The sequence below is a fragment of the Triturus cristatus genome, chromosome 3_2 (genome assembly GCF_964204655.1).
Source record: "Triturus cristatus chromosome 3_2, aTriCri1.1, whole genome shotgun sequence".
Taxonomy (NCBI): Eukaryota; Metazoa; Chordata; class Amphibia; order Caudata; family Salamandridae; genus Triturus; species Triturus cristatus.
In genome coordinates, this window is record NC_140584.1 from 665,233,451 (window position 1) to 665,256,227 (window position 22,777).

The following is a 22,777-nucleotide window of genomic DNA, read 5'->3' on the forward strand; positions in this document are numbered from 1 at the left end:
AAAGTAAACTTTTGGCTTCAGGGCATTACGTAATTTAATTCTTTAAATTAATTACTGCTAAATTGTCTTTTTTTGTTTCCCAAAACATGTGCATGTCCTCCAAGAAGAGTCACTTACAGGTATATTTTGACTTTATTTCTTGTTCAGTCCGAGATAGCTCCCTACTACACTTCTGTGAACTCCAGCCGTAATACCAGTTGTGTTACATTCTGGACTGTTTGTTTCTGCGTCTGTCTCTACCATTCCCTACTGCTGGTGGCTCCAGGGCATGTACCACAATAAAAAGTGAATTTAACACCACACATGTACCCAGCATCTTACAATAAACATCAAAATAAGGACAACATGAAATGCAAATAAAAACTTGCTGATAACTAAAACATAACCTACTTTGTTCCACATCACAATGGGACACTTGCTCCCTTTTTTAATTAATTACAGATGCCTCATTTTAATTCCTTTTTCCATTTGTAATTTTTTCTTTTCCACCTCCCCTCCCTTGTAACCTATTGCCCATTTTCTGGTTCTTCAACGTCGCAAAGCTACACAAATGGCAATAGCACTATAAAAATATGATCACTCCACTGCAGAAAAAATACAAAAGTAAAAAACATTGCCATTTGCAATGCCAACAGCTCTAACTTTCTCAAATGCGAGACCGATTGCATTGCAAATGCTTGTTTATTGATATGTCCTCGGAGGATGGGACCCCAGGAGCCTAAATAGGGGTTGCGTGGCCACCGTCCCCCTTTTTATTATATTTGGCCCCGGGGGATGAGGTCCCTGGGACCCAGAGGCCAACCCTCGGCTGCACACAGCAAAGGCTGTGTGCGCTGTGGGGTTGGCAGCCTGCTGGGGTCTTGGCCACAGGGCTTGGCGGCAGGAAAGCCCTGTATCAGCCCCCACTGCGCGTGCCCAAAAGCTGTGCGCAGCATGGGGCTGGCTGCCTGTGGGAAGTTGGAAGCAGGGCCTGGCTGCAACAGTTCATGCGGCTATACCAATGCCATGCATTAGCAAAGGTTGTGCGTGGCATGGGGTCAGCTGCCTTTGGGTAGCTGCCAGTGGGGAGTTGGACGCAGGGCCTGGCTTCAAGTCAGACAGTAGAGTGGCAAAGATTGAAGTTGTGTACAGTGTAATTGCATAGAGTGGGGTGGCATACAGTGGAGTGGTTTAGACTGCAGTGGTGTACAACAGAGAGGGTACTGTGAAATATCATATAGTGGAGTGGCGTAGAGTGGAGTGGCATCTAATGGACTAGCGTAGAATGGAGTCGCATAGAGTGGAGTGGTATACACTATAGTGGTGTAGAGTGGAGTAGCGTATAGTGGAGTGGCATACCGTGGAATAACGTATAGAGGAGACGTGCACAGTAGAGTGGCAAAGACTGAAATAGCGTATAGTAGAGCAGCGTACAGTGCTGTGGTGTCCAGCGAAGTGGTGTTGACTGGTGTGGTGTACACTGGAATGTGGTAAAGTGTAACAGCATATACTGCAGTGGTGTACAGTGGAGTGGTATCTAATGAATTTGCATAATAAGGAGTGGGGTAGAGTGGAGTAACATGCAGTGGAGTGGCACACAGAGAAGTAGCATACAGTGGAGTGGCTTACAGTAGAACAGCATAGAGTCGAGAGGCATATAGTGGAATGGTGTGGAGTGGAATGGTGTATAGTGGTGTAGAGTATAGCAGAGTGGCATACAGTGGAGTGACGTACACTGAAGAGGCGTAGAGTGGAGCTGCATACAGTGTAATAACGTAGAGTGGACTGGCATAGTGTGGAATTATGTACCGCGTAATAGCATAGAGTGAAGTGGCCTAGAGCAGAGTGCTGTACGGTGGAGTGGCATAGAGTGTAACTGTGTATAGTCATACCCCCCAGGATTTCACAATATGAAAAACAAATGTGAAATCGTCTCTTTTGTAAAAATGCTGTGACTTTTACAAAAGTGACCGCAAAATATGTTTTTTTTTAAATGTGGCATTCACCCTCTCTTTACAGGCTCTGTGCTGCTAATGAGCCAGGAAAGGGAGGGTGAGCAACAGACCAGCAGGCAGCAGAGGTGTTAAATTCCTCTGTCACCTGCCTTTGAAATGCACCTAGGCCCATCTTGAGCAATTAGCCTGTAGGCTTCCTCACACATTTGTGTGCCTCCTGTGGACCGTGCAGGCCGTTTAAAGGCTCTCCTGTCCCCCACCCTCCACGGCACTTCTCTTTCCCAGTTCCCCATTGTCTCCCGTTAACCCCCAACCTCACCCATGTCCCCTATTTTTTTTTACATACCCTCAAACTTCTCTGTCACCATCCACAAACCCCCCCTCAACATTTGTTGTCCTGCACGGATAGGTTGTCTGATGTCAAAAAGAGAAGATTTCATATTGTAATCTGCTCTGTTTGGCTTCATAACCCTGCGATTCCAGGCGTTGTGCTGCCGGAGACTGCAACATTACAGAGTGACATAGCACAGTCTCCACCAGTGACAGAGCACAAGCCTTCAGTATTTTTGTGATGGGCACATTTTTTGCCCGTAGCAAAAAAATACAGCAAATGTTGAGGTTTTAGGCCATAAATTTTGCCTTTTTTACCACGAAATCTGCAACCCAAAGCCGCAAAATCCTAGGGGTCTGTATAGTTGATTAGCATTCAGTGGAGTTGTGTATAATGGAGTGGTATAGACTGGAGTGGCATATAGTGGCGTGAGGTAGAGTGTTCTAGCATACAGTGCAGTGGCGTACATTGGAGTGGCGTCTAATTGAATAGCGCAGAACTAAGTGGCATGGAGTGGAGTGCCATACACTGATGTGGGGCGCAGAGTGGAGTAGCATAGAGTGGAGTGACATACAGTAGAATATTGTTCAGTAGATTGTTGTAGAGTGGAGTGGCGTAGAGTGGAGTAGAGTACAGTAGAATGGCATAGAGTGGAATAGCGTATAGTGGAGTAGTGTCCAGTGGAGTGGCATTCAGTGGAGTGAAATAGCCTGGAGTGGTGTAGAGTGGTGATGCGTACAGTGTAAGAGCATAGAGTGTAGTGGTGCATAGTGGCATTTTATACAGTGTAATATAGTAGAGTGGATTGGTATAGAATTGAGACTCATACAGTGGGGAGGCATAGAGGTGAGTGGCGTAGAGTGTTATAGTGGAGTGGCTACAGTGGCCTGGCATATGGATGTATGTGAAATTTAGCAGCAATGTAGATTATGGTGTTCAGAGCAACACAAAAACAGCAAACTGTGCTCCATTGCATTTCTCCAGATTTACCAATCAATGCAGGGCCACGCATGGTGGCTTTGTTATTTTCATCTCCAGTTGAGCCAAGGATAAAGGCTGAAGTTGTTAAGGGGCCATCAGGCCTCCTTCTGTTGGAGGATTCTGCCTGGGTGCAGTCTGGAACCTCACACTTAGATGCAAATGCAATAGAGGGGAAACAAAGACACACAGCTTGTTACTACTTCACAGGTACTTAAAAGAGGCATGTTTTTGACTTTGTTCAGTCCTTGTATATAAGACATATGCATGCACTATGAAAATGTCAGATGTGTTGGTTTGTCCCAGTATTTACACCAATAACAATTTAAATACCACTGTTTTAGTACTTTGATAGTGCTTATCATCCAAATGCAGGTGTCAGAGTGCTGTACGTAACATATACATTATACATTGGCAATAAATCATATGCTGCGTTACAAAAGATATTGAGGTGTAGCAGTCATATGTCCTTCATAGCTGTCTGTGGTATATTAGAAGGATTACAATTTATGAACTGCAAGTAATTATGTTAAAAGCAGTAACACACTTACCTGTCTACATAAAATAAAAAAGCTGTCATTTGCATTTTACACAATGTGCTTCGCACATTAGTTTTCTATACTACTTTGATTTATATCTGGGACTATACAAAACACAGATCTCTTCAGCAAATGTGTTAATCTCCAGGGTTATATTACCATCTTTATTATTCCCTGAGCTTTACTGTGCACACACAGATCTCTGCAGCAGGTGCATAACCCCATAAAATATTTTAAAAGGCAGACTTTGCAAACAGTTAGGCAGAACAGATCAAATGCCATGTTTCTCCTTGTTGACAAATTCTTTGTGGTGGAGTTTAAAAACAAATGTATTAGTTGAGGCCCAGATTTTGCGCCAAGGTTGCTCCACTTTTTTGGCACAACTCCAATGAAAAATCTAATTTGTTAAATCTTGTAATCCGCCTAAATGTACTCATGATAAACCTGTTAAACATGTGTGTGAGGTCTTAATATCTGATATCACTTCTTGTGATGTCCCTTGCTGTGAGGTCACCTCTTGTGATGCCACATGCAATGACGCATGCCATGACCTCAAGCGTTGTGATTTCATGCGCCATGATGTCACTTGCATACTGCCTAACTTGGTTAGTCTCTTTATTTCTTTTTTTTAGGACTTCTGCCCTGTTATTAACAAAACCTTTTCTACTCTGCCTATCTACATCAGAAGGATAACATTCTGAGTTTGCTTTGTTAGCATTCAATCATAACTTGTTTCTTCTATAGTGCTTAAAATAGTTATGCCGTTTCTAAGCTCTGAAATGATTACATTATTAAGTGTGTGTTTGAGTTTTTTATAGCCCAAACCAGATGTCAATTTTGTGCACGGGGCATGGGTGCCTCGAGAAGGTGAAGGTTGGCGGATTGCAGTCATCTACTTGGAGAGTGGTAGGACTATGGCTGAGGTAGGTAGGGGTGGCCAGGCCACGGACCCCTTTGAAGCCTACCGAGAGGAGTTTAAATTGGGCTATGGTGATGGCAGATTGGTGGTAGGAGGAGGTTTATGCGAGGCAAGTCTCACAACAGATTAACTAACCTATGAACAGGAGTCATTGCATGGCACTTCTGGAGGGAGACTCTTGAGCAAAAAATAGGAACCAATTCTGAGCTCTCTGCGTGGAGAAGCAAATTATGATTAGAGCTTTTTTTAGGGTGCATTGGGCCTGATGCAAGCAAGGAAAATGAAGGCCCTGACTGCGGCCTGAGTAGTAAAATAAAACAAGGACTGAGGTTTAGTGGGCTTCTCGGAGCACTGGGCCCTGCTGCCAATGCACGAGCTGCACCATTGTTAGCTATGGTCATGATTATGCTCCCAGAATTGTACATATTTTATTTGGCAGGCAGATCTGTAACGTGATGACGCGTATAGCTTTATACAGTGCTGTAAATGGAAATGTAGAAGTGCAGGTACTCTCTAGATTGTTTGTTCCCAGCCGAAAACGTGCCACTAGGAAGCCTTGGACTGATATGGGCAGGATGTCCGTGTGATTTCTGGACAAGCCATCCTGCTCACTCAGTCGTCGTGCACGACGCCCTGCCATTCTATGCTCAATCTCTGGTTGTTCTAAAGTGGTTGCTTCAGTTTCCACACATTGAAGTCATCCATGCTGCCGTGTTCACCCATTGTAAGCCCTGCGGATGGTGTCATGGCAGCAACCAGAGAACAACGACCAAACTAACAATAGCCCCGGGGCCAGTAACTGCGCACTTGGCACATGAGCGTTAAAAAGAAGCGGGAGGGAGTGGGTTACCTCAAAATGCCAAATAAGGACAGTGCTCATTCCCATCTTCGGAGGAGTGCACAAAAGTAGAACATTGGAAACACCAATCCGGGAGCTGTTTCAAATAGCAGCGAGACTATCTATGGGGGCACTGCGGAGAGCGTGGAGGAAATAGCTGGAAACCGAGTTATGCTCGAGGTACTTTGCAGGAAATTTGCGATGATAGGTGAGCTGTTTGGTCTTAGTCAAAACCTAGCTTTTCGTGACTACCCCTCTTGTGCGTGCAGTGGCACCGAGTGGGTCACTCACGAAGTGCGCTTGGATGGTTCGTGACAAGCAGACGGCTTCAGAGGATTCTTTTCAGAGGGGCTTTCTGGGCTTTTAGCAGCAAATGGCTCCCGACATAAAACCCTCGCAGAGCAATAATCCACCATTAACCTCCCATTCCACAGCCATTAGTCTGTCATTTGATGTATTCTACCTTATTAGTTAATTGGCTCAGGGGGGAAAAATGAAAACGTCACCAGAAGAGGGAAAATAGGCAGAGAGAATTAAGCACTCTTCGTCGCACAAGGAACCCGAGGCAGAGTAATCGTAACTGTGTCAATGCTGACTGACGGGCCGCGTGCCCTGAAGACGGGCGTCACGTGGAGGGGGTGGGGGTAGGTGAGCAGCAAAATGGCCGCTCCTTTACTTGCCATTCTCGCTCTTTTACATTTGAGCATGCTTAAAGCGTTTTTGAGCCCAAGGCCCTCGCAGAGTAAACAGGCCTGTTTATTTGTCTGTGATTCACACAGCTCTTTCTTAAGAATGGACACATTTCTTGATATAAATGTAGAATAAAGTAAGTATCAGTGACAGTCAGGCGTATGATTCATAAAAAATATCCATTTCGTTCATGGTTTCACATTCCTTTTTTTAAGGCTGAGAAAGGCAGGTCATTGTTTCACAATAGTGAAACTCTAAATCAAAGTGCAACTGCGCAGTGACCTTATTACGGCATATTGAGTATTACTCAGGATTTTGCACGGGACTGTCAGTGAACTTGATGATTTGCAGGCTTTAGAAAGGACTCAGTAGTTTTCGTGGGTACATGTGATCGAGTGGGCAAGCTCCTAACTCGGGATGTGGGATGAAGGCAGGGGCGGCTTCTCCGCTAAGGTGGAGGAGCGTCGTCCCCACTAAGAGCAAAAAGAAAAAGAAAATGCTAATAACGTTACGTTATTATGATTTTCTTCTTCAGTAAGGTGCCAGCCAGGTCGGGGCGGGGCTTGTTACAGCCTGGGAGAGAGAGGAGGAGTGGTTCCTGCTGCACCTTAAGTGCACATGATGGGTTGGCCGGCTGTCTTGGACTTGCCAAACCGTCATGCGCACTGTCATGCTCTCCACAGACTGTACTGTACAGAGTGGGTGGAGACAATTCACAGCATCCCAGTCTACATCTCAATGCCGAACCACAATGCTGCTATAAGTCAGCGTCGTGATTGGCTAGGGGAATCTTGGTGCTTCCTGTTTGCATCGGAGGAGAGGTGGAAGCTAGCGACCGCCGACAACAAAGTGTATTTATTTTTTTTACAAACTTTTAAATATTGTATATATATTTTTTTTTATACTACTTTCAAATACAATAAAAGAGACAGCAAAATACATAACCTAGCAGAAAGGAAAGCAGTTACTAAATCACATGGCCTACACCTACAGCCAAGAAAGTGCATTAACAGAAAATATATATTTGAAATGTACCAAATATTATTCTAATGCATGCTACGGGAGAGCAATTACAAAATATTATGTTGTAATTCATATAGGAGAGCACAACCAATAACCAAATGTTATAGAAATAGAAGTAAGGGAGAAAGTACAGGACATAAGAGACGGAAGCACTAGCTCCCAGGAACCCACAACCAAAATCCTTAAAGATAAACTGCCTAAAGTCCTCAAGCAAATAACAGCTCAACTACCACCTATACCCACTTTAAAAGGTTTATATGCACAAACTAAAAAAGCCACCAATGATAGTCCTCCTACCTCTAGAAAGTACCAAGACCTAGAAATGCCTAAACATTTAACAATAACACATAATAAGGAATCTTTCATGTAACATATTTATTTTATTTATTTTTAGAACTTTATATAGCGCAGTCTTGGCCTGAGGGCATCAGAACAGTTTACAAGAGTTATATATACAGTGATTACAGGTGATATAAAAGAGTAGGATGCATATAAGAAATAAATACAAAATGAAGCATACAGTAATACACAATATATAACAGGGGTGAACTATACAATGGTGAAGGAGAGGGTTGTAAATGCAGTTCTGAGGTAGTTACATAAAATAGAGGCATAGTCCATGGATTCATAGATTGGATGAAACAGATCTTTCCAAGGTCGGGATGTGTAATTGGGCAGGAAGATTTGATTTACGAGGGAGGGTTAAGGTATTTGTCAAGAAGAGAAAGTTTGAGATTTTTCCTGAAGTGTTGGTAAGATTGTTTGTCACATAGTTCTTTTGAAAGGGCCTTCCAAATTCTGGGTGTATTCCCTGAGAAGGAGAGGGTGAGAGATTATCTAGTCTTGAATTTGGGTGGAATCAAGAGAAGAGTGCTAGAGTTTTGAAGGGTTTCTTTTGACCCACTTTTGATAGTTTGTTGGCGAGGTAGGTCGGTTTTACAGAGTAGAGAGCTTTGTGAGTTATGAAAGCTGTTTTGAATATGCTTCTCGCTTCAATTGAGTTTCGTAAGTGTGGGAGTGATGTGGTCATAACGTTTCTCTCCAGAGAGAAGTCTGGCAGTTGCGTTGAGTGTAGACTTCATCCGTATAAGGTGGATTTTCGGGGTGCCGGTGATCGGTGCATTGACATAGTTTAGTTTGGGGAGGACTAGGGATTGTGTTACAGTCTTCATATCTTCAAGGTGGATGAATGGTTGAATTTTTTGAAGTATTTTAGCATGTACAAGGCGGTTTTTGCAGAGGTGTTGATGTGACCTATCATGTTCACTTTTTTATCCAGGGTGATCCCAAGAGATTTAACAGAGTTGGAGATGGAAAGTTTGCAGTGAAGTGCAGTTAGGTTGTCAAGCTGGTTATGGACTGGGTAAGAGCCGGTGTTTGGCTGGATGAGGAGCAGTTCAGTCTTGTTGGGGCTGAACTTTGGGTGGTTGTTCGTCAGCCAGGTTTGACTCAAGGAGAGAATGTTTTTTTAGGTTTTGGATGTCTTTAGGTGACAAGATTTTGATGTAGATTTGGGTGTCATCAGCGTAGAGATAGTAAGCTGTCCTGGCTTGTTTTAGGATTAATGCAAGGGGTTCCATGTAGCAGGTGAAAAAGGCACGGGATAGGATGGAGCCTTGGGGAACTACTTGTTTGACCAGTTCTGCTGGTGATGTGGAATTATTTATTTTGATTACGTACGAAATTTCGCTCAGGTATGATGTGACCCATTGTAGGACAGTACCGCTGATGCCAGCACTCTCTGAGAGGCTGTTTAGAAGATTGTTGTGGTTGATAGTATTGAAGGTCAAGGAGAAGTCCAGGAGATTTAGCAGGCAGGAGTCACCATTATCGAGGGATCTATTTAGATCATTAGTGATGTTCAGGATTGCATCCTTTCCTGAATCCAAATTGGAAGATGTCGGGTAGGTTGAAATTTTCAATGTGGTTGTTTAGCTGGGACAGCACACATTTTTCCAAGGAGAGGGAGATTGGGTATAGGTCTGTAGTTGTTGAGGTCATTGGGGTCAGCATCTGGCTTTTAGAGAAAGGTGGGATTTGGCCGAGTTTAAAATTAATGAGATGATGTGTCTAAGATTTTTGACAAGAGCGTAGGAGAGAGGGCCTGAAAGGTGAGAGGTCAACTTCAAGCAAGCTAATATTTTGAGGACTTCCTTTTCAGAGATGTTCTCAAACTTAGACCATGTTTCATTGTTTTTTGGGTGCAAATGATTGGTGATGGTGTAATGGTTCTCTGAGGGGGTGGATTTGGGAGTACCATCTTCAGTTGCTGATGAGGCAAGGGGGGACCATCTTTGGAGTAAACTTTAGTAGGTGGGGAGAGGGTCCAGCGTGAGTTCGATGTTTGTTAGTTTATCTGAGAAGAATTTAGCAAACTTTTCACAGCGCTTGGTGGAGGTTTCAATAGGATGTTGTGTGATGGAGGAGGTTTGGTGTTTGTTGTTATTGAAGAGTTTTATGGGTTTGTTTCTGGGATAGTCCAATTGAGTTCAGAAAAAAAGGGTTTTCTCTGTAGATATGTATGTGTTTTTTATTTTGTGCGTCCGCTCAGAGAAGCGAGAGATGAGCTGGAGAGGGTTGTTTTCTCCAGTTTCTTTCAGTCAGTTTGAGTTGTTGTCTCGCCTTGTTAAGGTCTGTGTTGAGCCAGGATCTGGAAGGGATACTTCTTGATTTTCGAGTTTTAGGGCGGTAATCGTGTCAGGAAGTTTTGACATTTTTGTATTTTAGTGGAAAGTGAGGTCATCAGCGGAGGTAAGATCAGAGGTGGGGAGAATTTGGGAGCTGATTAGTGAGTCTAGTTCTGATTGCTAGATTTGGTGTAAGTTCCTTGTCTAGTGCTTTGAACAATGGTTTTGGTTGGTGAGCTTGGGGTGGTTGAGATCGAAAAGAATTAGGTGTTGGTCGGTCCAGCCAACAGGAACAATGGAGTGGAAGGATATGCCATTATGGCTTGTAATGATTGTGTCCAGGGTTGAGTCTTTATTGTGGGTTTGTTTTTTGCAGTGTTGAATGAGACTTTTCGATTCGAGGAGGGTGTATAGGGCTTGTACTGTTGTGTTGTTGGCATCATTCAAGTGCAGGTTTCAGTCTCCTAGTAAAAGGTCTGTGGAATCTTTCATAGAGTTTAGTGTTATAAGGTCTTTTAGCTCTTCAAGAAATAGCTTTTTACCTGGGAAGTGATGGACGGTGTGGATTTTGATGGGATTGGAGATTTTGGAGGGTAGATCAGCTCCAAGCTATTCGAAAGTTGAGTATTCGATTGTGTGGAAGTATTTTAAGCGAAGGTCCTTGTTGTGTATGATAGCTAATCCACCGCTGGGATGGTCTTTATGGTCACGACGGATGATTAGGAAGCCTGGTGGGGTGAGGAGGTCAATAATGGTAGATGAGTGGTCATTTAGGCAGGTTTTAGTCAGGAAGCATGTGTCAATTTTGTGGAGAATGTTGGTTTCCGCTTTTTCAGTGGCATGCTTGGCTGCTGTCTGACAGTTTAGAAGCATACAATTTAATGTGGTTGAGGATTTCAGTTTGCAGTGTGTGAATTGGATGGATGTGAGTTGAGCTGGTAGCCTGGGGGGAGGTGATTGGAGGGAGATATCCTGTTTGTGCCGAGGATTACCGGGATCTTGGAAGGAGAGCATTGACTGGGGGTAGTTGTGTATGAGTTGATCAGTGTTTCTGCTTCAAGTTGTTACAAACCGGATGTAGCGCATCTGGGTTTAAGATGGTATTGGTTGAAAGGGATAGTTGTTCAGGTGAAGGAAGGCAAAGTATCATTTGCCCAGGTGGTGGAGCGTGAGGAGTCAGATTGTATGTTAATGACAGACATGTTGCTTGGCATTATTGAGTACTTACGGAACGTGTTGGGGTAGGTCTTGGTGTTCATGCATAGTGAGGTGATTTCTTCCAGTGTGGTGTTGATTTTGAGTTCTAGATGGTTGATAGTGATGATCATTTGGGGTGGGGGAGAGAGTAGGGTAGACTGGTTGCCAATGTAAGATGAGGTGAATGTAGCAGTTAGGACTGGTCTGATGTGGTTAGTAGCCTGATTGGGTTCTGATGTGGTATTTTGGGGTGTCGGTGTAGCGGAGATGGGTCTCAAAGTGGGGGGTAGGTTCTTGTAATGTAATCAGAGTGGGGGAAGGGGAAAATGAATGTGGGGTGAGGTGGAGCTGTGGTAGGGAATAAGGAGTGGGGGGTTCTGATGTGAGGGGAGGGAGGGAGTGAGGGTGTTTTCCATGATAGTGGTAGGTATGTTGGGCTTAGGAGCAGAGGACAAGGAGGTGCAGAGGATGGAGAACTGGAGGTTAAAGTTCTTGAGATTGTGTTCTGTGGCTTGAATTAAGATGTTTTAATTTCTCTAAATAGACATGGACAGTTCACCTCCAAACTGTTGGGATGGGGAAATGGTAAGTTTGGATCCATGTGGGATGTTTATGGTGCTTGTTGTGTGAAGGTGCAGTAGAAAGTTGTCTTACCACCTTGCAGGATTTATTGTGCAGAAAATTAGGTCAGTTATAAGGCTTCCACGTGTTGCTCGGTGGTAGATGCATGTTATTAGTGTTTTTGTGTGTTCTTTGAGGATATTGAGTTTGTAGGTTTTTGCAGCATGTTTGGAGATATTAAGTGGACATTTTATGCGTTGGGAGTTGAGGCCATAGCTTTCCATGGTGCAGCCAAGTGAGGTCATGTATGTATGCAAGGGTGTGGTGTGTTGTCATAGGAGGAGTGGCCCTTGGGAAAGTTCCGGGCAGTGGCTGAAGCGATCCACTTTGTTGTCCCTGCAGCGGGTAGTTGGTGTAGGGGCCAGGTTGGAATCAGAGTCCCAGTGTTGGGTCTGGGGATGCCAAGATGTTATTTTTGTGTAGGGAGTGTATAGGGGATGAGGGAAGGTGGCAGCGAGGGTAAAGATTAGAGTATAATTGACAGTAGGTTTGGGGTGGGGACAAACACGGGTTAATGCTGTTGAGGATGATATGTTTAGTTGTCAGCAGGTCTGAAGATGTGTGTGGAGTGTTTCATAAATGGTGAACATAAAAATACAAATATCCTTTTCATATATGCCCTAATACCAAATAAATAAATAAACAAAGCAGCACTTGCTACAACTTCTTAAACCACCTTAAACATGAAGCAAATAAATACTACCCCTAAAAATAACCTTAGACTTTGAGCAAGCCATGATTCGAACCATAACATTTTGTACCTCCAACCAGCCATACCAGGTTGTTACTATCATTTCAATCAAAGCATATAGAAACACCTGCAAAATTCGGCACTAAGGGCCTGATTAAGAGGAGTTGCAAAGGTGGCAGTCCAGCCACCGCCGCAAAGGTACAACAACCGCCCCATTACGAGTAGGGCGGTCAGACCGCCATTGTAGCATGGATGCCGCAAGGAAACCACCGATCCCAGGCAGTGGCACAGCAGTGTTGGCGCAGCAATATGTTATAATGGGACTGCAGTGGTCCCGCCAAGCATATTACAAGTTTCCTCTCCAACACAGGTTTTTATGATGGGGGGTGAGAGTCTGAAAAGGTTCAGCGCTCCGTCCATCATCTCCTTGGGTTTGTTTTGTATGCCCTAAGTTGGCACGGTATGCCCAGACGTGGGTACCTTGCTCACTTTGCCCCTGGATTCAAGCTAGCCAGGCTGATAAAGAGTGTTACCCAGAAACCGGTCCCAGGATGTTTGTTTCCAGTTTAGGGAAGACCTGGCTTGACAGTTCGGGTTGGACTGTTCCCGTGAGGCACAGGGTCAAGACTGATTTGCATATAGCTGGGTCTGAACTGAGGTGGCTAAGTGAGCTATAGAAAGATGATGGATTCAACCCAGATCTGTGACTGGGGGTGAGTGTCTGAAAAGTTTCAGCGCTCCATCCATCATCTCCTTGTGTTTGCTTTGTTTGCCCTAAGTTGGCACGGTATGCCCTAGACGTGGGTCCCTTGCTCACTTTGCCCCTGGATTCAAGCTTGCCAGGATGATAAAGAGTGTTACCCAGAAACCGATCCCAGGATGCTTGTTTCCGGTTTAGGGAAGACCTGGCGTGACAGTTCAGACTGGACTGCTCCCATGAGGCACAGGGTCAAGACTAATTTGCATATAGCTGGGTCTGAACTGAAGTGGCAACGTGAGCTATAGAATAATGATGGATTCAACCCAGATCTGTGACTGGGGGTGAGTGTCTGAAAAGTTTCAGCCCTCCATCCATCATCTCCTTGTATTTGCTATGTTTGCCCTTGGCAGGGTAGGCCCAGACGTGGGTCCCTTGCTCACTTTGCCACTGGATTCAAGATAGCCTGTCTGATGAAGGGTGTTACCCAGAAACCCGTCCCAGGATGCTTCTTTCCGGTTCAGGGAAGACCTGGCTTGGCAGTTCAGGCTCGACTGTTCTCATGAGGCACAGGGTCAAGACTGATTTGCATGTAGCTGGGTCCGAACTGAGGTGGCGAAGTGAGCTAAAGGATGATGATGGATTCAACCCAAACCTGTGACTGGTAGTGAGTGTCTGAAAAGTTTCAGCACTCCGTCGATCATCTCCTTGTGTTTGCTTTGTTTGCCCTAAGCTGGCAGGGTATGCCCAGACGTGGGTCCCTTGCTCACTTTGCCACTGGATTCAAGCTAGCCTGGCTGATGAAGGGTGTTACCCAGAAACCGGTCCCAGGATGCTTCTTTCCGGTTCAGGGAAGACCTGGCTTGGCAGTTCAGGCTCGACTGTTCTCATGAGGCAGTGGGTCAAGACTGATTTGCATATAGCTGGGTCTGAACTGAGGTGGCGAAGTGAGCTAAATAATGATGATGGATTCAACTCAGATCAGTGACTGGTAGTGAGTGTCTGAAAAGTTTCAGTGCTCCATCCATCATCTCCTTGTGTTTGCTTTGTTTGCCCTAAGCTGGCAGGGTATGCCCAGACATGGGTCTCTTTCTCACTTTGCCACTGGATTCAAGCTAGCCTATCTGATGAAGGGTGTTACCCAGAAACCGGTCCCAGGATGCTTGTTTCCAGTTTAGGGAAGACCTGGCTTGACAGTTCGGGTTGGACTGTTCCCATGAGGCACAGGGTCAAGACTGATTTGCATATAGCTGGGTCTGAACTGAGGTGGCTAAGTGAGCTATAGAAAGATGATGGATTCAACCCAGATCTGTGACTGGGGGTGAGTGTCTGAAAAGTTTCAGCGCTCCATCCATCATCTCCTTGTGTTTGCTTTCTTTGCCCTAAGTTGGCACGGTATGCCCTAGACGTGGGTCCCTTGCTCACTTTGCCCCTGGATTCAAGCTTGCCAGGATGATAAAGAGTGTTACCCAGAAACCGATCCCAGGATGCTTGTTTCCGGTTTAGGGAAGACCTGGCGTGACAGTTCGGACTGGACTGCTCCCATGAGGCACAGGGTCAAGACTAATTTGCATATAGCTGGGTCTGAACTGAAGTGGCAACGTGAGCTATAGAATAATGATGGATTCAACCCAGATCTGTGACTGGGGGTGAGTGTCTGAAAAGTTTCAGCCCTCCATCCATCATTGCCTTGTATTTGCTATGTTTGCCCTTGGCAGGGTATGCCCAGACGTGGGTCCCTTGCTCACTTTGCCACTGGATTCAAGCTAGCCTGTCTGATGAAGGGTGTTACCCAGAAACCGGTCCCAGGATGCTTCTTTCCGGTTCAGGGAAGACCTGGCTTGGCAGTTCAGGCTCGACTGTTCTCATCAGGCACAGGGTCAAGACTGATTTGCATGTAGCTGGGTCCGAACTGAGGTGGCGAAGTGAGCTAAAGGATGATGATGGATTCAACCTAAACCTGTGACTGGTAGTGAGTGTCTGAAAAGTTTCAGCACTCCGTCCATCATCTCCTTGTGTTTGCTTTGTTTGCCCTAAGCTGGCAGGGTATGCCCAGACGTGGGTCCCTTGCTCACTTTGCCACTGGATTCAAGCTAGCCTGGCTGATGAAGGGTGTTACCCAGAAACCGGTCCCAGGATGCTTCTTTCCGGTTCAGGGAAGACCTGGCTTGGCAGTTCAGGCTGGACTGTTCTCATGAGGCAGAGGGTCAAGACTGATTTGCATATAGCTGGGTCTGAACTGAGGTGGCGAAGTGAGCTAAAGAATGATGATGGATTCAACTCAGATCAGTGACTGGTAGTGAGTGTCTGAAAAGTTTCAGTGCTCCATCCATCATCTCCTTGTGTTTGCTTTGTTTGCCCTAAGCTGGCAGGGTATGCCCAGACATGGGTCTCTTTCTCACTTTGCCACCGGATTCAAGCTAGCCTGGCTGATGAAGGGTGTTACCTAGAAACCGGTCCCAGGATGCTTGTTTCCGGTTCAGGGAAGACGTGGTTTGGCAGTTCGGGCTGGACTGTTCCCATGAGGCACAGGGTCAAGACTGATTTGCATATAGCTGGGTCTGAACTGAGGGGGCTAAGTGAGCTATAGAAAGATGATGGATTTAACCCAGATCTGTGACTGGGGATGAGTGTCTGAAAAGTTTCAGCGCCCTATCCATCATCTCCTTGTGTTTGCTCTAAGTTGGCACGGTATGCCCTAGACGTGGGTCCCTTACTCACTTTGCCCCTGGATTCAAGCTAGCCAGGATGATAAAGAGTGTTACCCAGAAACCGATCCCAGGATGCTTGTTTCCGGTTTAGGGAAGACCTGACGTGACAGTTCGGGCTGGACTGCTCCCATGAGGCACAGGGTCAAGACTGATTTGCATATAGCTGGGTCTGAACTGAAGTGGCAACGTGAGCTATAGAATGATGATAGATTCAACCCAGATCTGTGACTGGGGGTGAGTGTCTGAAAAGTTTCAGCAATCCGTCCATCATCTCCTTGTATTTGCTATGTTTGCCCTTGGCAGGGTATGCCCAGACGTGGGTTCCTTGCTCACTTTGCCACTGGATTCAAGATAGCCTGTCTGATGAAGGGTGTTACCCAGAAACCGGTCCCAGGATGCTTGTTTCCAGTTTAGGGAAGACCTGGCTTGACAGTTCGGGTTGGACTGTTCCCATGAGGCACAGGGTCAAGACTGATTTGCATATAGCTGGGTCTGAACTGAGGTGGCTAAGTGAGCTATAGAAAGATGATGGATTCAACCCAGATCTGTGACTGGGGGTGAGTGTCTGAAAGGTTTCAGCGCTCCATCCATCATCTCCTTGTGTTTGCTTTCTTTGCCCTAAGTTGGCACGGTATGCCCTAGACGTGGGTCCCTTGCTCACTTTGCCCCTGGATTCAAGCTTGCCAGGATGATAAAGAGTGTTACCCAGAAACCGATCCCAGGATGCTTGTTTCCGGTTTAGGGAAGACCTGGCGTGACAGTTCGGACTGGACTGCTCCCATGAGGCACAGGGTCAAGACTAATTTGCATATAGCTGGGTCTGAACTGAAGTGGCAACGTGAGCTATAGAATAATGATGGATTCAACCCAGATCTGTGACAGGGGGTGAGTGTCTGAAAAGTTTCAGCCCTCCATCCATCATTGCCTTGTATTTGCTATGTTTGCCCTTAGCAAGGTATGCCCAGACGTGGGTCCCTTGCTCACTTTGCCACTGGATTCAAGCTAGCCTGTCTGATGAAGGGTGTTACCCAGAAACCGGTCCCAGGATGCTTCTTTCCGGTTCAGGGAAGACCTGGCTTGGCAGTTCAGGCTCGACTGTTCTCATGAGGCACAGGGTCAAGACTGATTTGCATGTAGCTGGGTCCGAACTGAGGTGGCGAAGTGAGCTAAAGGATGATGATGGATTCAACCCAAACCTGTGACTGGTAGTGAGTGTCTGAAAAGTTTCAGCACTCCATCCATCATCTTCTTGTGTTTGCTTTGTTTGCCCTAAGCTGGCAGGGTATGCCCAGACGTGGGTCCCTTGCTCACTTTGCCACTGGATTCAAGCTAGCCTGGCTGATGAAGGGTGTTACCCAGAAACCGGTCCCAGGATGCTTCTTTCCGGTTCAGGGAAGACCTGGCTTGGCAGTTCAGGCTGGACTGTTCTCATGAGGCAGAGGGTCAAGACTGATTTGCATATAGCTGGGTCTGAACTGAGGTGGCGAAGTGAGCTAAAGAATGATGATGGATTCAACTCAGATCAGTGACTGGTAGTGAGTGTCTGAAAAGTTTCAGTGCTCCATCCATCATCTCCTTGTGTTTGCTTTGTTTGCCCTAAGCTGGCAGGGTATGCCCAGACATGGGTCTCTTTCTCACTTTGCCACCGGATTCAAGCTAGCCTGGCTGATGAAGGGTGTTACCTAGAAACCGGTCCCAGGATGCTTGTTTCCGGTTCAGGGAAGACGTGGCTTGGCAGTTCGGGCTGGACTGTTCCCATGAGGCACAGGGTCAAGACTGATTTGCATATAGCTGGGTCTGAACTGAGGTGGCTAAGTGAGCTATAGAAAGATGATAGATTCAACCCAGATCTGTGACTGGGGATGAGTGTCTGAAAAGTTTCAGCGCTCTATCCATCATTTCCTTGTGTTTGCTCTAAGTTGTCACGGTATGCCCTAGACGTGGGTCCCTTACTCACTTTGCCCCTGGATTCAAGCTAGCCAGGATGATAAAGAGTGTTACCCAGAAACCGATCCCAGGATGCTTGTTTCCGGTTTAGGGAAGACCTGACGTGACAGTTCGGGCTGGACTGCTCCCATGAGGCACAGGGTCAAGACTGATTTGCATATAGCTGGGTCTGAACTGAAGTGGCAACGTGAGCTATAGAATGATGATGGATTCAACCCAGATCTGTGACTGGGGGTGAGTGTCTGAAAAGTTTCAGCCCTCCGTCCATCATCTCCTTGTATTTGCTATGTTTGCCCTTGGCAGGGTATGCCCAGACGTGGGTTCCTTGCTCACTTTGCCACTGGATTCAAGATAGCCTGTCTGATGAAGGGTGTTACCCAGAAACCGGTCCCAGGATGCTTCTTTCCGTTTCAGGGAAGACCTGGCTTGGCAGTTCAGGCTCGACTGTTCTCATGAGGCACAGGGTCAAGACTGATTTGCATATAGCTGGGTCTGAACTGAGGTGGCGAAGTGAGCTAAAGGATGATGATGGATTCAACCCAAACCTGTGACTGGTAGTGAGTGTCTGCAAAGTTTCAGTGCTCCGTCCATCATCTCCTTGTGTTTGCTTTGTTTGCCCTAAGCTGGCAGGGTATGCCCAGACGTGGGTCTCTTGCTCACTTTGCCACTGGATTCAAGCTAGCCTGGCTGATGAACGGTGTTACCTAGAAACCGGTCCCAGGATGCTTGTTTCCGGTTCAGGGAAGACGTGGCTTGGCAGTTCGGGCTGGACTGTTCCCATGAGGCACAGGGTCAAGACTGATTTGCATATAGCTGGGTCTGAACTGAGGTGGCTAAGTTAACTATAGAATGATGATGGATTCAACCCAAATCTGTGACTGGGGGTGAGTGTCTGAAAAGTTTCAGCCCTCCATCCATCATCTCCTTGTATTTGCTGTTTTTGTCCTAAGTTGGCAGAGTATGCCCAGACGTGGGTCCCTTGTTCCCTTTGCCACTGGATTCAAAATAGCCTGGCTGATGAAGAGTGTTACCCAGAAACCGGTCCCAGTATGCTTCTTTCTGGTTCAGGGAAGACGTGGCTTGGCGGTTCGGTCTGGACTGTTCCCATGAGGCACAGGGTCAAGACTGACTTGCATATAGATGGGTCTGAACTGAAGTAGCAAAGTGAGCTATAGAATGATGATGAATTCAATCCAGATCTGTGACTGGAGGTGAGTGTCTGAAAGGTTTCAGCACTCTGTCCATCATCTCCTTGTGATTGCTTTGTTTGCCCTGACTTGGCAGGGTAAGCCCAGACACAGGTCCCTTGCTCACTCTGCCACTAGATTCAAGCTAGCCTGGCTGATGAAGGGTGTTACCCAGAAACCAGTCCCAGGATGCTTCTTTCCGGTCCAGGGAAGTCCTGGCTTGGCAGTTCGGGCTGGATTGTTCCCATGAGGCACAGGGTCAAGACTGATTTACATATAGCTGTGTCTGAACTGAGGTGACGACGTGAGCTAAAGAATGATGATAGACTCAACCCATATCTGTAACTGGGGGTGAGTGTCTGAAAAGGTTCAGCGCTCCGTCCATCATTTCCTTGTGTTTGCTTTGTTTGCCATAAGTTGGCAGGGTGTGCCCAGACTTGGGTTCCTTGCTCACTTTGCAACTGGATTCAAGCTAGCCTGGCTGATGAAGGGTGTTACCCAGAAACTGGTCCCAAGATGCTTGTTTCTGTTTCAGGGAAGACCTGGCTTGGCAGTTCGGGCTGAACTGTTCCCATTAGGTGCAGGGTCAAGAATGATTTGCAAATAGCTAGCTGTGAACTGAGGTGTCGAAATGAGGTAAAGAATGATGATGGATTCAACCCAGATCTGTCACTGGGGGTGAGTGTCTGAAAAGGTTCAGCCCTCCATCCATCATCTCCTTGTGTTTGCTTTGTTTGCCATAAGTAGGCACAGTATGCCCAGACGTGGGTCCCTTGCTCACTTTGCCCCTGGATTCAAGCTAGCCAGGCTGATAAAGGTTGTTACCTAGAAACCGGTCCCAGGATGCTTGTTTCCGGTTTAGGGAAGAACTGGCGTGACAGTTTGGGCTGGACTGTTCCCATGACAGGGTCAAGACTGATTTGCCTATAGCTGGGTCTGAACGGAGGTAGCGAAGTGAGCTAAAGAATGATGATGGATTCAACCCAGATCTGTGACTGATAGTGAGTGTCTGAAAAGTTTCAGCGCTCAATCCATCATCTCCTTGTATTTGCTATGTTTGCCCTAAGTTGGCAGGGTATGCCTAGACGTAGGTCCCTTGTTCACTTTGCCACTGGATTCAAGCTAGCCTGGTTGATGAAGGGTGTTGCCCAGAAACCGGTCCCAGGATGCTTGTTTCTGTTTCAGGGAAGACGTGGCTTGGCAGTTCGGGCTGGACTGATCCCATGAGGCACAGGGTCAAGACTGATTTGCATATAGCTGGATCTGAACTGAAGTGGCAAAGTGAGATATAGAATGATGATGGATTCAACCCAGATCTGTGACTGGGGGTGAGTGTCTGAAAAGTTTCAGCACTCTGTCCATCATCTCCTTGTGATTGCTTTGTTTGCCCTAAGCTGACAGGGTATGCCCAGACGTGGGTCCCTTGCTCATTTTGCCACTGGATTCAATCTAGCCTGGTTGATGAAGGGTGTTAGCCAGAAACCGGTCCCAGGATGCTTGTTTCTTGGTCAGGGAAGACGTGGCTTGGCAGTTCGGGCTGGACAGTTCCCATGAGGCACAGGGTCAAGACTGATTTGCATATAGCTGGGTCTGAACTGAGGTGGCTAAGTGAGCTATAGAATGATGATGGATTCAACCCAGATCTGTGAATGGCGGTGAGTGTCTGAAAAGTATCAGCCCTCCGTCCATCATCTCCTTGTATTTGCTATGTTTGCCCTAAGTTGGCAGGGTATGCCCAGAAGTGGGTCCCTTGCTCACTTTGCCACTGGATTCAAGATGGCCTGGCTGATGAAGGGTGTTACCCAGAAACCGGTCCCAGTATGCTTCTTTCCGGTTCAGGGAAGATCTGGCTTGGCAGTTCGGTCTGGACTGTTCTCATGAGGCACTGGGTCAAGACTGATTTGCATATAGCTGTGTCTGAACTGAGGTGGCGAAGTGAGCTAAAGAATGATGATGGATTCAACCCAGATCTGGGACTGGTAGTGAGTGTCTGAAAAGTTTCAGCACTCAATCCATCATCTCCTTGTGTTTGCTTTGTTTGCCCTAAGTTGGCAGAGTATGCCCAGACATGGGTCCCTTGCTCACTTTGCCACTGGATTCAAGCTAGCCTGGCTGATGAAGGATGTTACCCAGAAACCGGTCCCAATATGCTTGTTTCTGGTTCAGGGAAGACGTGGCTTGGCAGTTCGGGTTGGACTGATCCCATGAGGCACAGGGTCAAGACTGATTTGCTAATAGCTGGGTCTGAACTGAAGTGGCAAAGTGAGCTATAGAATGATGATGGTTTCAACCCAGGTCTGTGACTGGGGGTGAGTGTCTGAAAAGTTTCGGCACTCTGTCCATCATTTCCTTGTGATTGCTTTGTTTGCCCTAAGCTGGCAGGGTATGCCCAGACGTGGGTCCCTTGCTCACTTTGCCACTGGATTCAAGCTAGCCTGTCTGATGGAGTGTTAGCCAGAAACCAGTCCCAGGATGCTTGTTTCTGGTTCAGGGAAGACGTGGCGTGGCATTTTGGGCTGGACTGTTCCCATGAGGCACAGTGTCAAGACTGATTTGCATATAGCTGGGTCTGAACTGAGGTGGCTAAGTGAGCTATAGAATGATGATGGATTCAACCCAGATCTGTGACTGGTGGTGAGTGTCTGAAAAGTTTGAGCCCTCCGCCCATCATCCCCTTGTGTATGCTATGTTTGCCCTAAGTTGGCAGTGTATGCCCAGACGTGGGTCCCTTGCTCACTTTGCCACTGGATTCAGGATACCCTGGCTGATGAAGGGTGTTACCCAGAAACTGGTCCCAGTATGCTTCTTTCCGGTTCAGGGAAGATCTGGCTTGGCAGTTCGGGCTGGACTGTTCTCATGAGGCACAGGGTCAAGACTGATTTGCATATAGCTGTGTCTGAACTGAGGTGGCGAAGTGAGCTAAAGAATGATGATTGATTCAACCCAGATCTGTGACTGGTGGTGAGTGTCTGAAACGTTTCAGCGCTCAATCCATCATCTCCTTGTGTTTGCTTTGTTTGCCTTAAGTTGGCAGGGTATGCCCGGACGTGGGTCCCTTGCTCACTTTGCCACTGGATTCAAGCTAGCCTGGCTGATGAAGGGTGTTAACCAGAAACCGGCCCCAGGATGCTTGTTTCTGGTTCAGGGAAGACGTGGCTTGGCAGTTCGGGCTGGACTGATCCCATGAGGCACAGGTTCAAGACTGATTTGCTAATAGCTGGGTCTGAACTGAAGAGGCAAAGTGAGCTATAGAATGATGATGGATTCAACCCAGATCTGTGACTGGGGTGAGTGTTTGAAAAGTTTCAGCACTCTGTCCATCATCTCCTTGTGATTGCTTTGTTTGCCCTGATCTGTGACTGGGGGTGAGTGTTTGAAAAGTTTCAGCACTCTGTCCATCATCTCCTTGTGATTGCTTTGTTTGCCCTGAGTTGGCATGATAAGCCCAGACGTTGGTCCCTTGCTCACTTTGCCACTGGATTCAAGCTAGCCTGGCTGATGGAGGAAGTTACCCAGAAACCGGTCTCAGGATGACTCTTTGAGGTCTAGGGAAGACCTGGCTTGGCAGTTCGGGCTGGATTGTTTCCATGAGGCACAGGGTCAAGACTGATTTACATATAGCTGGGTCTGAACTGAGGTGAAAAAGTGAGCTAAAGAATGATGATGGACTCAACCCAGATCTGTGACTGGGGGTGAGTGTCTGAAAAGCTTCAGTACTCTGTCCATCATCTCCTTGTGATTGCTTTGTTTGCCCTGAGTTGGCAGGGTAAGCCCAGACGTGGGTCCCTTGCTCACTTTGCCACTGGATTCAAGCTAGCCTGGCTGATGGAGGGAGTTACCCAGAAAC